The 15,835-nt window shown below is 44.0% G+C and overlaps 1 protein-coding gene across 4 annotated transcripts in view; it reads left to right on the forward strand.

The window, feature by feature from the left end:
* The window catches only part of LOC141759733 (phospholipid phosphatase-related protein type 5-like), a 139,791-nt gene that overhangs the window by 35,849 nt on the left and 88,107 nt on the right, over positions 1 to 15,835 (forward strand). The gene's annotated exons all lie outside the window — the stretch shown is intronic.

Genomic DNA, 15,835 nt, shown 5'->3' on the forward strand with positions numbered 1-15,835 from the left:
TACTGCTGACTGCTGCTTGATGTTTGCTCACCAATATCGTGCAAAAACCCTCCCAAATTTAAAATGTCATATACATCACGTCCAATGTGAGACCTAGCTGTCATCGGGCTAAATATTATCCTGAGTCATTTTGATTTCTTTTCTTCATTAGATAGCATCTACTTGTAGATTACTGCTGACAGATACCCGTTTGTCTGTACTGATTTAATGTCTTCATACGAGGGCTGCTCAACCTGATGAATTATTAGCAGTGATCTCAGGGGGAAATATTGTCCTCCATGTAGATCACCTGTGTCTTTGGCCCTGATCTTTGCCCCTGATCTTTGCCCCTGATCTTTGCCCCATGATGTAATGCCAATGCCAAGAGACCGTCGCTCAGTGAACAGGATGACATATGAGAACTACCTGTTCAGCTGCTGTCTCTGAGGGAACATTGATCCTGACTGATTCCTGTCATGATGGGTTTTGTTTTTTTAAGTTGCATTCATTGATTTTTTGGCCACTTGGGGGCAGCGTAACAAGCTAATAAGGGGAAATTAACATTAACATGCTATCCCCTTATAGGTTAAGTTGATGTGGTGAATGTTTTAGCAAACAGTTGACTATTTAAACACCCAGAAGACGCAGAGCGACATCATCATTGACTTGGAATTGTGTCCCCCTGATGGATGTGAGTCCAGTATCCTCTGTTTGGTCTCCATTATCTGTCCACTGTGTTCACCAGCTAGCTGTGTCTGTCTGCTGGTTGCTGCTGGGCAGGTAGTGTAGTGTTGGTTTATCAGAGCTGTCCGTTGCTGCTGCTGCTGCTGGGAATGAGGTTGATGAGAGTGGAGTTTGTGGGCTAGAAAGCCAAAATGATCAGCTAAGAGAGACTCATTAGAAAGAGCAGTTTACATGGTACTAGGGATGCACCGATACCAAGTACGAGTACAAGTACTTACATTTGGGTACTCGCCGATACCGAGTACCGATAGGAGTACTTCTCTGTGCCAAAAGACCCTCGTTAACAGCCAGCTGGAGGGTGTGAGCAACACACGGCAGGCTGGGGAGTCCCGCATACAAGGCGGTGCGCCGCGACCGGCTCTAGGTCGGCTTGGAAAGGCTCGGGGCGAAGGTTGCTCGTGGCCGCAGCTTTACAGCGCTCCCCGCCCGGACCTCGCCGCACCGTGTACACCGCTGCGCCTTCTCTCCTGATCCCGGCCCAGCGGGGTCGTGCGCACCACCGACCGTTTTCGGCCGCAACGTCGGGGAGGTGGAGCGCAAGAACCCGAAAGATGGTGACGAGAGGTTAACGTCACGCTGCTGTAAAGTGTTATCGGTGCCGTTGTATCGTAGCCGTTTTGAGAGTACGAGTACATGAGCACAGTATCGGACCCGATACCCGATACTGGTATCAGTGCATCCGTAGTCAGGACCTACCAAAAGTGGTCCAAGGAAGGAGAACCGGTGAACCGGCGACACGGTCAGACCCGAGGCTCATTGATGCACGTGGGGAGCGAAGGCTGGCCCATGTTGTCCGATTCAATAGAAGAGCTACTGGAGCTCAAACTGCTGAAAAAGTGAATGCTGGTTCTGATAGAAAGGTGTCAGAACACACAGTGAGGAGCAGTTTGTTGCGTACGGGCTGCGTAGCCGCAGACCGGTCAGGGTGCCCCGTGCTGTCATAATGTTCTGGCTAATCGGTGTATATTCCTGTTATTTCCACCTGGGTTACATTCTAATCACACAATAAGAGGATCAGTGCAGAGAGCGTAATGACTCCCTGGCCCCTGAATGAATGATGCTTGTGTTATGTGTTCTACAGCTCTTTCATTAGCTCTGACAATTACAAGCTGATTGTGGATTGAAGGTATACGGTGCAGCCAGCGCGGGGGACGAGGGGGGGGGGGTTTAAGTGCAGTGGTTACTGATTACGGCTGCAGTCGCTGGTCTGGAGCTGACGGAGCACGCTGAGCGTTCACACACAGTGACCCTGCTCGGTCCATGTAGGACTGTCTCTACGCCTCTGTGTCTGTTCCAGCTGCTCGCCTGCCTGCCTGTCTACACACACACACACACACACACACACACACACACACACACACAGCCCAGGCCTTCTGGCACGTCACACAGCACACAGTCTCAGAGCAGCAATATTATATTTAACCAGATTTAGCAGCATAAGTTTGCTTCTATCTGCTCTGCTGCTCTGGGAGTTTTCTCTCTGACAGCATTCTGCATTACACCGCATACTACTACTTGATGTAATCAAGTGTCGGGCAAGATACTTGGAAAGTGCAGCGAGCTAAGCTCCCCGTTACTCTACATTAAATGAAGCGTTGCTACACTGAAACGACCCCCCAGAGCAACGTAGAGGGCTACGCTGTGGCAACACGACAACGGTAGTTTACAACACCAAAGATATTTTGTTTGTTACACTGAACCAACTTCATTCCAAGTCCATGCTGTTGATATAAAAATATATAATATAATATAAATATATAATTTATATGATAACAATCTAATATCAATTATAATGTATATTCAACTATCAATACACGGTTAATTCTAACATCCACGGACAACCATGCACCTTATAACCATATCCACCTGCACTAATGTACAGTGTACTATACTGCATGTAGCATATTAATATAATTATAATATCAGTGTATGTTTGTGGCCGTACGTATAGGTCTACGTCCTGGGTGTGTAAGAAAATATCGATACCCATGAGTATTACGATATCATATTTTGCGATACTCCAAAACGCTGTATTAATTTTTAATTAAACTATGTCATGCTAGCTTGTAGTGAAGGAGGTTAAATAACGCTACAATTTTAGACTAAATTTTGGCAAGGAAAAACTGTCATGGCCATTTTCAAAGGGGTCCCTTTGACCTCTGACCTCCAGATATGTGAATGTAAATGGGTTCTCTGGGTACCCACGAGTCTCCCCTTTTACAGACATGCCCACTTTATGATAATCACATGCAGAACCTCCCAGAGAACCTGCTATAGAGAGGGCAGAAAAGAGTACCGGCAGCTTGAGAGAAATTCTGGTGCGCAAGAAAAAGTCCCGATGGGCCAAGGAGCGAGATGAAGAAGTGCTTTGAGAGCTGCTGAATGAGGCCTAATGTCCCGGTATGACAGTCTGATCTCAGTACGATCCACAGACCTCCCTGTCAGCAAGTTTCCTACTGAAGACACACGTCCATCCAACACATCCTAGAAAACTGTGATAGCACTTGTTGCTCCGTCAGTCGCACCAAGACATCACTTTAATAAGAATGTGACTTGTTGAATTAGCACCGTTAGCCTCTCTCAAAGTCAGAGGGACAGTTTTATTAATGTGGTTTGCTCATGCGGACTCCCCCAGCAGCTACAGCGGCAACATCCCCCGTCACAGTGATGTTTTTTAAAATGATTTCTCCCTTATCTAACCATATGCACCAATGTTGTCTGTTAATGTCATCTTCCCGTCTTCTAGCTGCAATCTTTAAAAAGGTCAACGTAGTTCACCTCTTTCTGTCCGTTCTGCTTCCCAGCAGCCTGAGGAATTACATCCATATCGGACGATTCTCCACCTGGCGAGTTACGTCCATGTTTAGTGCCAATGCAAGGGGGTAGTGTGTCTTATATTTAGAGAATGTGACTGTCATGCAGGAGGACTGCTGCTCTCAGTCATTCATTGGTGTAGTTCTCCCTGGTGGCTGTTTTGTTAGTTGTAGAAAACTACCGAGCCAGTCAGAGCTTTGTAGGCGGTATTGAGAATGAGGACGTCATTATTTTGTGCCAATACGATGACAGAAAAACGGTCATGAAAATGGCAACAGGAAGGCATGAATGGACCCGGGTCCACGACTTTCAACAATGTGTTTTTAGTGCGTTTTCCTACAATGTCCAGCAACACGTGAGACACCTTTCAGCTCCTCCATACCAACAGAGGTTTCCCGTGTCTTGTGAAGTGACGGGGCTCCGCAGAGAGAAATGTTATCGTCTCCGACCAAAACTCCGGTGTCTCCCCTGTTCCCTCCGGCCGCGGTCGGGAGGCTGAGGCAGGAAAAGCCAACACTAGGATCAGCAGTGATTCATGGAGAGACCTTCGTCTGGTCAGCTAACATTACTGCCAAGCAGCTGAAATATAGAGTGATATTGTGCTTTTAGCTGACGTGTGTCTCCTCACTGTTTTGAGTGATGCTCGTTCATGTCTATGTAGAGCGAGCACAAGCGCGAGCAACAGGACGCTGACTTGCGTTGAATTAACGGTGTCGCTGTTAACAAGACATTTCTGATTCTTACAAACAGTCCCTTTAAAATAACTCTGGAAGAGCTGTAACTTAAGTACGGTAGTTACGTGACAGATAAATCAACTTTGACTTGTGGTTTCACACAGGACATGAACACCGGTCTCCTGGACGAAAGTCCTGTGTTTAATAACCTCGCCATCCACCACGACCTCCTCCCTATGCAGCACTATATACTTCCCAGTTCACAATTACATGGATTATATATGAATTGATTTCATGCCGACCATCACGAAAAAAAAAATGTAAATTGGTGTCTATGTATTGTGATTTCGTGACTATTTCATGAACAGCTGTGCGACTGTCTGCTCATGCAAAAACGGAATACAGCCATCCAGTGAAGCAAAGTTATCATCCATGTGTGTTTGCAGATTTTGTTCTGTTTCATTCCAACTTTCCTCTCAACATGGATCCCACCAGTGTCATTGCAAGCCTTTATTTGACACTTGACACATGCTTGTTCCTGTACGTTCCCCTCAGCTCAGAGAAGCCCCTCAGCAGTCTGTGCTTCTGCTTTCACAATCCAACATGTACATGAGTGACACGCATGATTGGCAGCTTGACAATCATGGAATATTCTGTGTAACCGGTACAAGTCACTTGTCAGTTGTTTGTGTTAAATGTCTGCGGTTTGAAGTCAGGCCAGTCAGTTTACATGGAAGTGTAACACAGAGGAGGTTTCTTCCAAGAGAGAATAGAACATTTTGATTAATGTGTGATGTTACCCAGTCCTGCTTTTAGAGAGATTTTGTTCTGAAGACAGATGGACTCAACCAGACTGATTCACGCATAAATCATGTCAAGGGTGGTTTCTGTGCTCTAGAAACACTCTCCCCCTTCCTCCTAGTTTGCTCTTTAAAAACATGAATCATGCCTTATGATGATTGGGTTGCAAACACTATTTATAAATCCAGAAGTTTATGGGCTCTATTTTCCTGAAATAGGGCGCAAAAGCAAACGTAAGCAAAATCTCCAGGCACAGACACAAACGGGTGTGACCGGCAATTTTTTTAAATTTCGGTCCCCACAGGCGTCGGATCAAACCGGATGCAACTAGGCGCTGTTGGACGCAACCTGATAGTATTAGTAGGAGGAACTAGGTGTGTGCGATATGACGATATTAGATCGTGAACGATTAAAATGTCTCTACGATCTGCCTTTACAGTGAGATCGCTAGAACCGTGCTACAGTGTACATTCTACCAGTTGCTGGTAGGTTCAAGATGGCGGAGTGCGTCATTGCAGCAGCTCTTCACTTCCCAGTTTGGTGCTTATTTGTGTGAATGCTGGATTCCGCCAATACCGAGTACCGATACGAGTATTTCTCTGTGCCAACAGACCCTCGTTAACAGCCAGCTGGAGGGTGTGAGCGACACACGGCAGGCTGGGTAGTCCCGCATACGAGGCGGTGCGCTGCGACCGGCTCTAGGTCGACTTAGAAAGGCTCGGGGCGAAGGTGCTTCCCGGGGCCGCGGCCAAAGAGTGCGCCCCAACCGTGTCGTTCCCCCAGGGCGGGGCTCGGCTCATGTGAAAGGAGCCAGGGGTCTGCAGCGATGTCTGCAACCCACCCGACCCGTCCTGAAACACGGACCAAGGAGTCTAACGCACGCGTGAGTCAGAAGGTGCAAGCAAAACCCTGTGGCGCAATGAAAGTGAGGGCCGGTGCGCGCCGGCTGAGGTGGGAACCCGGCCTTGTGGGGTCGGGCGCACCACCGGCCCGTCTCGCCAGCACTGTAGGGGAGGTGGAGTGTGAACGCGTGCGATAGGACCCGAAAGATGGTGACGAGAGGTTAACGTCACGCTGCTGTAAAGTGGTATCGGTTGCGTTGTATCGGAGCCGTTTTGCGAGTACGAGTACATGAGCACAGTATCGGACCCGAGCCCCGCCCTGGGGGAACGACACGGTTGGGGCGCACTCTTTGGCCGCGGCCCCGGGAAGCACCTTCGCCCCGAGCCTTTCTAAGTCGACCTAGAGCCGGTCGCAGCGCACCGCCTCGTATGCGGGACTACCCAGCCTGCCGTGTGTGTATCGGTGCATCACTAAACTGTAGTATTATATTGGTATTTTGACGGTACATGCAGTATAAATGTTTTTCCTTTATTGGTAAATATCATTTTAAGGAGACCTGTTTTTCTAAATGGTACTAAGGAAGGAGCAAATGCTGCACATTTATGTCCATGGCCAATAGAAGCTGCTAGCCTGGGGACTGAACAAGCAAACTCCTGATTAAAACAGCCAACCTCCAGGATTACTCACAGTTATAAGATGTAAAGAAAAAGTGCTCGACTCCACTCCACTTCATTCTTGCAAATTGCAACTGCATTATTCCCCTGGTGTTGTTATAACGGCGTCAGCAGCTTCCAGGACAAACTCAGTAACGAGACAAACAAACAGATCCACCAATTCCTAGAAGACAACAGGGTGTCCATATTGTTCTTCAGCTCCACACTGTGAAGACAAAAAAACAGAAAAGACTGAAGTGTGTTACAGCAGATTGGCTCCCACTGTTCTCAGTAAACTATTTTCTCTCCAAGAATAAAAGTGCCATAAAGATGGATGTGCATCGGCACAGCAGAGAGTTTGGCAGAAAGCCTCCGCCTGCAGCACCCAGCTACTGGGAGGAAGATCCACCTGAAAACGCTGTGACAGGGTTTTAAAACACAGTTAATGACAGGATACACTGAATCCCTGGACTTATGTCTGATTTTATTCTTTGGTGAGGTTTGTTTCCTTTTCCTTGGACTAGTTTACCAGACTAAGACAACAGGCCTCTAGGGACAGTTTGTTCTCAACCGGCATGTACCAGTGATTTAAGAGAATTTATTACATGGCTTTGTTGAATACTCGATTCTGATTGGTCAATCACGGCGTTCTACGGTCTGTTATTTCTTTATAGCAGACCGTTGCTAGCATACCGTTGCTATGTATAACAGGTCGTTGCTATGTATAACAGACCATTGCTATGTATAGCAGACCATTGCTATGTATAGCAGACCATTGCTATGTATAACAGGCCGTTGCTATGTATAGCAGACCATTGCTAAGTGTAACAGACCATTGCTATGTAGAAAAGACCGTTGCTATGGGCGCAGTTGTGGTGTCGGACTCTGGACGACCAAATTCATTCAAATTGTTGATTTCTTAAGTAAGTAGTAGAGGTGTAACGATACGTTTTTACAACGATACGATATGATACGATTCAATGATTTGAAATCGATGCGGTAACTTTTTTGCCAAAAATTCAGTCAGTGTGACTGTGAAATAAATATCTGATACGGGACAGAGCAGGTCAGGATTCCTCAAAGTTTTTCTTGTAAGGGAATCAGGGATAAATTAATTATGGATATTAACAAGTAAACAACGATTAATGGCAAATACATACACCTTTTATTAGAAAATAATGTTTTGTTTTTTACTTTACTCCCGTCGTGATAATTCGCCTCGCGGACCGTCTGCTCTCCGGCTGGATACGTGAGGCTGATGCTGCGTGATGCACATAGATATCATGACGGGGAAAGGAAAGTAATTTTCTCTGAATGAAAAAAATGACAGCGCACGGGGAAAGCACCTGTAGGTGAAGCCGCCCTCGTCAAGTGGATTGATAGCGCCTGAAACAAGCAGCCAGCCCACGCAGACCGGTGTCCGCCTCCCTCCACGCCGCTACCGGGTGACAGAGCGAGGAGTCCAGTGCACTGTTCGTCTGCATGCACTGGAGAGTAAACCGGACATTTCTTTACTAATAAAAGTGCTAAAAAACACTTTCATATAACGTTTGTCGTCCTTAAATACAAGGTGCAAATCCTTAATATCGATACAATCGATTCTGTATCGATATACGTCCCCCGTGAAGGACAACTTGCCAAGTACCTATCAATGTAGTTGGATCGTAGGAATATAAATCTATTCATCGATGTAGAAGATCGTGAATTGTAGTTGCTATTACCTTATTCATATTTCTGCCTTCTGGATTTGAAATCACCTCGAGGTACAACTGTGTTTAGTTTTATTGTGTTTTGTAAACTGTTCAAAGTTTTTGCTACACAAACAACAAAAGCAGTTTCCCCAAATTTAGTGTTCGCACGCTGGACTTCAAACGTTAGCCGGTCACTCGAACGAGTCGAGCAATGACTCGAGGACCAATTTAATAAGGACATGATGCACAACGGCAAGTTGCCATTAAGGGCTTCATAAATCAATAAAAACCAATGCCTCCCCAACCTTTTCATACAAAATGCAATGATGAGTAGAATGACTGTCAGCCGTAATAAATCTTGAGACGTGTCTATTAGGGATGTTAATAATTAACCGACATTAACCATTTTAACCGATTAACGCTATCGGTTAAAACGGTTCTAAGAAATGTTAATAATTAACTCAAAAGCTGAGCGGCTCAGAGGAGCGGCTCGTCACTTTAAGGAGAAAAGCTGGTCCACCTTAACAGCCCACCTTAAGAGTTGCAGGATACAGGAAGTCGGCTCCGGTCTCTGGCTCGTTCGAGCGGAGCGAAGGAGTTGTAGTTTCGTAGCATTTATTCACCGACAAATAAACTGTACACACACTGCTACACCTACGTTCACAGCTAGAACGCCACCAACAACCTCACACTCACCGCCAACACACACACACGGTCTGTTGGAAACTCGCTACAGTTACGCCGGGCAGACACACAGCTGACAACCTGCTACACTAAACTAAATGTGCGGTGGAGACTTTTACTGGAAAAGTGGCTGCATGTCCGCGACACTACACGCAGCATCGTAGTTGTTAAGTTAACGCTCCCGGACGGTGAACTGGGGACTCCCGTCAACCAATATCTGTTGTGCTCCTGCAGCTGGTACGAGGCACAAATCTTGTCTATTAACGGTTAATAATCGGTTAACGAGGGTCGGTTATAGGTTAAGAAAACGTTTCAAAATTAGCAGCCCTAGTGTCTATAGATAACGTCAACATAATCCAAGACAGACAATAAAAATGGCGTCAATTATTTGTTTCTTACAGGACAAGAAAATTAGCTCTGTTTCTGTGCAATTTCTTTGATCACAGCTTGCTGACAAATGTGTCAATGTGAAATTTAAAGTTTCAGGTCCGGCCAGATGCCAAGGTATTTATACTCTGAGACCCCGTCAATATTACGTCCATTCAGAGTGGTAATATACAAACTGTTCTCTGGAGAATAACATATATTTAGTCTTCTTTGCATTCAGAACTCAGAATTTCAGATTAAAAAGTGTATTTTGCAAAGGCTTGTTGTAAGATATCAGTATCAGGTGTTCAGTATCAGCAAAGCAATACAGAACTGTGTCATCCGCATAAAGATGGGAGTTACAATTAGTTAAGAAGGACTTAATATTGTTAATATAAATTGTGAACAAGACAGGACCCAATATAGACCCCTGTGGAACCCCCTTTGACAGTGGTCACAGGACATAACGATCGTTTCTCAGGATCACACATTGCTGTCTATGAGACAGGTAGTCCTGAAACCATCTACTGGATTTATAATCAAAACCTATTTCACATAATCTCTGCAGGAGCATCATGATCAACGGTGTCACATGCTTTTGTCAGATCGACAGAGAGGGCAGCACAGTATTTCCCTTTGACAACGGTAGATACAATATCATTCATAACCAGAGTAATGGCAGTGACAGTACTACGGTATGTTTAGCTCTGAAACCAGACTGGTTTGGATTTAACACAGAGTTTCTTGAGAGGAATGATTCAAGCTGATTATTAAATAATGACTGTAGCAAGACAGGACAGTTTGGAAATTGTCTGATAGTTATTAAGATCGTTTTTATCACCACCCTTGTGCAGTGGGTCTACATATGCAGTTTTCCATACCTGAGGGATAACTCCGGTAGAAATGGAGAGATTAAAGAGATGTGTGATTTGTTCAGCAATGAATGTGGTTTTCAAATAAATAAGGATCTAGTATATCCTCCCCAGTTGCTCTCCTGCAGTCGATAGCTTGTATAACTGAGTATGTTAGAGAGCATACTTTCACAGAGCAGTCAGAAAGAAGTGTCTCCCTAAAGAGAGAATACAAGTTTGTCTTGTAGAAACCACATGAATAGCCCCTGTGCTGCTTATACAAGAAGGTCATCAGTACCTTTCTGCTCTATATCTAACACCATATCTAATGTGCAACAAGCTGTTTATTATATGTCCTACAGCTCATGACACAATAAATACAGTGCTAGCCTTTGTCTAAAATATGGATGATACGTACTGTATGCCCTCTCTCTGACACACACAGGAGAAATGAGTAAACAAGAACCATAAGCTTATCAGGAGTTGTTCCGTATCCATCAACCAAAACAAACCGCAGCGAGCCGAAATAAGAAAGTATAAAACGTCGGAGGGTCAGCGTGGATACGACCTGCACCCTCCCATGTTAAATCCAGCGTGGTAAACACTACACATCCAGTAAAGGATGGAAACACTTTGGGTTTCACACATTGACAGGAAAAGTAGAGCTAGACATCACGGCTAAAGCTGCAGGCTAACTTCTAAAAAAGGCCAAAATAAGTCTGAAAAATGTCAGAAACAGCCGAAATATGTCCAAAAAAAAATCTTAAAAAAGGACGAAATATGTAAAAAAATGTCTGAAATATGGCCCAAAAAATAGGCAGAAATATTTTCAAACAAAAGTCCGATATATGTCTGAAAAAAGGCAGATATATGTCTGAATAGAAGTCTGAAAAATGTCTGAAATATTTTTTTTTTTAAAAAGGCTGAAAAATGTCTGCAAAATATCCGAGAAAAAGTTAGCAGTGTAGGGATTCTACTTAATAGGTTTTGGTTATTAGCAAATTAATTAATAAATAATAATAGAATTATTAATATTAATAAAGATTATCAATAAACATCAATAATAAACGGGGCACCACCCTGGAATCAGGGACCAATGACCAAAACGTTAATATAGTCTCATTATATATGCTAAACTATCAATTTGGAACGTTGTTTAATAATTAAATTAATAACTATAACCAAAATAGATAGTAAAGGTTGAAGGATATCGGAGTTCTTGACATAGCAGAGGTTGGCATTATTCACTCTTGTGCAACATTTAAGAGACCAGCATGTATATTCCACAAACATTTATTTACAAGATAATAAAGGTTCAAAACACAATATTAATCTAACTAAATAACTAAACTAAACAACCAAACACTGTGTGTGTGTGTGTGTGTGTGTGTGTGTGTGTGTGTGTGTGAGAGAGAGAGAGAGATGGAGGGAAACAAGATGCCGTCTTGTCCCAAGATGTCTGAATGGCCTACAGACCAAAATGGCGAGCACTGTAAAACTACAAAGATGGCGGAATCAAAGATGGCGGAATCAAAGATGGCCGTCAGCATGTCATCACATGACCTCTATGTTCTTCTGAGAAGAAGGACAGAGAGGGGGCGGGGAGGGGATGTGGGGTTAAGATTATCTGAAGCTGTATGTTTATGTTTAACTAATTCACAGTTTCTGTATGTGATCTTAATGTGTGTGAGATAATGCAGTGGGTTAGAAAAGATGGTTAGTTTGCATGCAAGACCTTGTCTATGTGAAGCATAAACTAAACATCAGATATGGCGAAGCTAGTTACCCAAAAATCAAATACAGATAAATCACCACCGTCAAACTCAATGAATAACATTAAACATATTAATACAGGTACATTCTAGAAATCAAAGTTTAACTGTCTTGCTCAGCCATGTGCGATTGCTAATGCTAAGGCCCAGTACGTTACCCCATGGAAGAACAGGGTTTGTAATTCCATGTGTTGAAGTTGTGGTTCCAAATCAAAGATGTCGTCTTTGCTGTGCAGATTGGAGGAAGCTGATCGCTCCAATACTTCTTCCCAGCAGCTTGATAGCTTGGTGCTAACTTCCTTGCGGTTGTTGCTTGAAGTTAGTTGGTAAAAAGGCAGGCTTTCGCATCTTCTGCCGTTTGGTTCCTTGTGGCTATGTCTGTTTCCTAACAGGACATAGAATCAGAGAGCAGAGCTGTTTCCGGTCTGGAGCGCAGCAGCTCACCTCTCGCATGCCAGGAGAGATGAGCAGATGAGTAGAAAGAGTCGAAAAAGAAGGAACAAAGAAATTCCTCTGGTTTTGTTCTGTGTGAATTTCACACCTAGGTGTGAATTGCTACAGCGGCCAGTGGAGAGTGAGCTTGGTCCACGGCCAATGGTAAGGATCCTGAGACAGTTCACTGTGTCTGCCACCCGAAATGGCAGGTCCCTACAGCAGGAAACGTTATCGTATGGCATTAAGAGCCGGCCGTCGCTCTCATCTCCGTGGTCAAACAGACCGACGCTACAACTGTAGAACACCCCTGCATTCTAACGGCCCTGATGGAGCTGACCATGAATGGATAAAGAGAACGGAGCTGACGGGAGAGCTAGAGACCACCTTGGAGAATTTAGAGGAAGTAGACACGTGGGACTACGTCCGCTTTTCAAAATAAGGTGTTAACAAAGGGAACTGTATATACAAAATAAATATATGGAAATAAGATTGATTGGATTATATTCATCAGAAGTATAACACATTACATGTCCCTTATAAATTCTAAAGAAAATACCACTAATTTGTGAGGGAAATGTCTTTATTCTTTGATTTTTGTAGATTGTAAATAAATAATTGCTGACAATGACTGATATATTTGAATTCAGGACATCTCTGACTACATACATGCTGAAAATCAAACATTTTTACTGGATTCATTTAGAGATTTTCCAAAGTAAAAGTCCCCTAGAAGTGTATTATTCAACCTTGTCCTATGGTCAAGAGTTAACGAAAATCGCAATAAATCGTAATATCGAATCGCAAAACATATTGAATCGAAACCCAAGTATCATGATAGCATTGAATCGGGAGATATGTGAATCGTCCTATTGGCCCTCATGGATACGTCGGCCGTTGGTTTGCACCTAAGCGGCCCACCAACACTGCATCTTCACTGCCAGCGATTAAAATAAGACGAAGCAGCTAACTTTAATATTTGCTGGAAAAGTCTTAATTATGCATCAAGTTAACAGCTGAGATCTGGGAACATGACAAAAGACAAGCAGTCTGTAGAAACATGTACAGAACAATGTTCCAGCACTCTAAAGTGGAAGAGGCACTACTCACCTCTCCACCCACAGATACTGCAGTAGACAAGAATGGAAGGCAGCAGTGAGACAGGTTATGTTGTGACTAAGTGTTTAAGGTCATTGGCGAACAAGAAGGAAATCACCAGCTGCAGTAAAAATAGACGGGGGGTGAGAGACACTATAAAGCAGAGTCAATTCCACACTGACTCACACTGCATTGAAATGCACTGAGCGTCTAATGAAATCCAACACACCTCTGAGTGGATTTGTTCTAAACCGGAGCTGTAATAGCTGTCAGCTAATAGACTGACTGTATGCTCTGCAATGCTAATAAAGAAAAAAAGGGCCTAATTGAATAGGGACAGTGTTCTCCATAATGAGTTTGCTGAAGTGAATTGGAAGTGTTTGCAAAAGAGCGTTCTCTTAATAAACAGGCAATTCTCACAGCAGATAATATCTCCTCGCCTGATGGTGATAGCAGTCACTTGATTACAGGGAAGGTCTGAAACATCCTGTTGTTTCATCTGCTGCCGGTGGATTTAAGAACACACAGTTGGCTTTGTGAAGGATAAAACAGACGGTTAAAAGACATGAGATCATGAGTTGATCACTCCTATCTGCTACAAAGCCTCCTTACAGAGTTGCATCAATGTCTCTGTACTGCAGTGACTAGAATTTTACAAATCACTGTTTTGAATAAATAAAATAGTTTTATGATGCGACTTTGCTGTGGTTAAGGTTAGGGTTAAGCACAAAAAAGGGCTTGGTTAGGTTTAGGGAAAGGTCATGATTCGGGTTTAAAAAAAAGCACTTTGTTAAGGTTAGAGGCATGGATGTATTAAAAGAACAGGATACAGCATTGGAGGCGGGGCCCCGGTCATTCCTATGAGAGTTACTCATTGGAGCATGAAGCCTAAATGGCTCGACTTCCGTCTGGAAAAGTACCCGGATCTTGGCGGAGTAGCGACCGAGATGATTGGCGGAGTAGCGTCCGCTCGGTCACATGACTCGGTCACGGGGTCCCAACGTCACGCCGTCGTCACGGCTTGCGCTCCAGCCTCGGTCTGGGTCTCACTCACATGAACGGAGGAAGGGAAATAACTCTGGATTCAGCTATTAATTCAATTTACAACTTTAAAACGTAATGATTTAAATTAGGACTATAGAGTGTTCGTACTGGGAAGTTGATTCACCTTAAAAAAAAAAGTATCCTCTGAGTTACAGACGTCTCTTTCCCAATGTAAGTCTATGGGGAAAAGTATTTCTGGGCCCAATGCATTACGTGACTGACACGGAAGTTGCAGTACCGCCGTTTGGCCACTACAAAAGTCGGGATCAAAGACCGGCGCACTTCCTCGGGGGGCTTGGTTAGAGGAGCTTCGCCATCATGGTGACAATAATAACTGCCTGGTTAAATTTATGTAACATTACGTCACATTATATTTATTTAACTGACGTTTTTATTAGGACTGTCAATCGATTAGATTTAGCCTTCTTCGCAACGAGCTAGTATGACATGGTTGGTACCAATGGATTCCTTCTAGTTTCAAATGATACTGTACCAGTATCTTCACTCTAACTTTAAAACTGAGCCGCTACAGCCTCCGAAAAATCAATCACAATAATGCGTTAAAGAAATTAGTGCCGTTTAAACAAATTTGCGTTATCGCATTAACTTTGACAGCCCTAGATTTTATCCAAAGCTACTTACAATAAGTGCATTCTACCATATGGGTACAACCCAAAAACTGCAAGAACCATGCAAGTATGCATCAACCTCATTACATATACTTCAAGTGATCCTTTAGAGACAATAGCAGAAATCGAGGAGATTTGTTTTTATAGTTTTATTTTATGGGCCAAGGTGGAGTTTTCTGTCCTGATGTCAATGGGGAGTTCGTTCCACCATTCTGGAGCCAAGACAGCAAACAGTCGTGACTCTGTTGAGCGGTTCTTTGTAGTGAGGGAGTAGCAAGCCCACTGACAGTTGCGGAGCATAGTGGACGGACGGGCTGGGGTGCATGGTTTGACCATGTCCTGGATGTAGAGAGAAAAGAGGAGAGAACCCAGATCAGAAGTTAAGATCCAAGTTAAGGTCTTTACACTGGGGGCGTGACGAATAAACAACAACGAAAATGCGGAATCCTTGAAGTGGATCTGGTCTGCGCTGCCTTTGTCAAGGTTGAAAGCCGCCCTGAAGCCTGGACTACAAAGCAGAATTTGGCGTTAGCGAGGTAACTTCAGGGTTAACCTGAACCTGAACCTCCGTCCTACGAAGGTGGTTCACTTCTTACCGGGGTAGATCGCCATGGTAACTGATGCTGAACAGCTTACCTGCTCCGGAGCAGGTTATGTTCCAGATAAGAGATCAACTCGCATAAAATCACCACCTACTGACCAATCAGAGCTCGGTGTGCGGATCGTATAGTAATATGACACAAATACGAACTTTAAATCA

The sequence above is a fragment of the Sebastes fasciatus genome, chromosome 21 (genome assembly GCF_043250625.1).
Source record: "Sebastes fasciatus isolate fSebFas1 chromosome 21, fSebFas1.pri, whole genome shotgun sequence".
NCBI classification, from domain to species: domain Eukaryota; kingdom Metazoa; phylum Chordata; class Actinopteri; order Perciformes; family Sebastidae; genus Sebastes; species Sebastes fasciatus.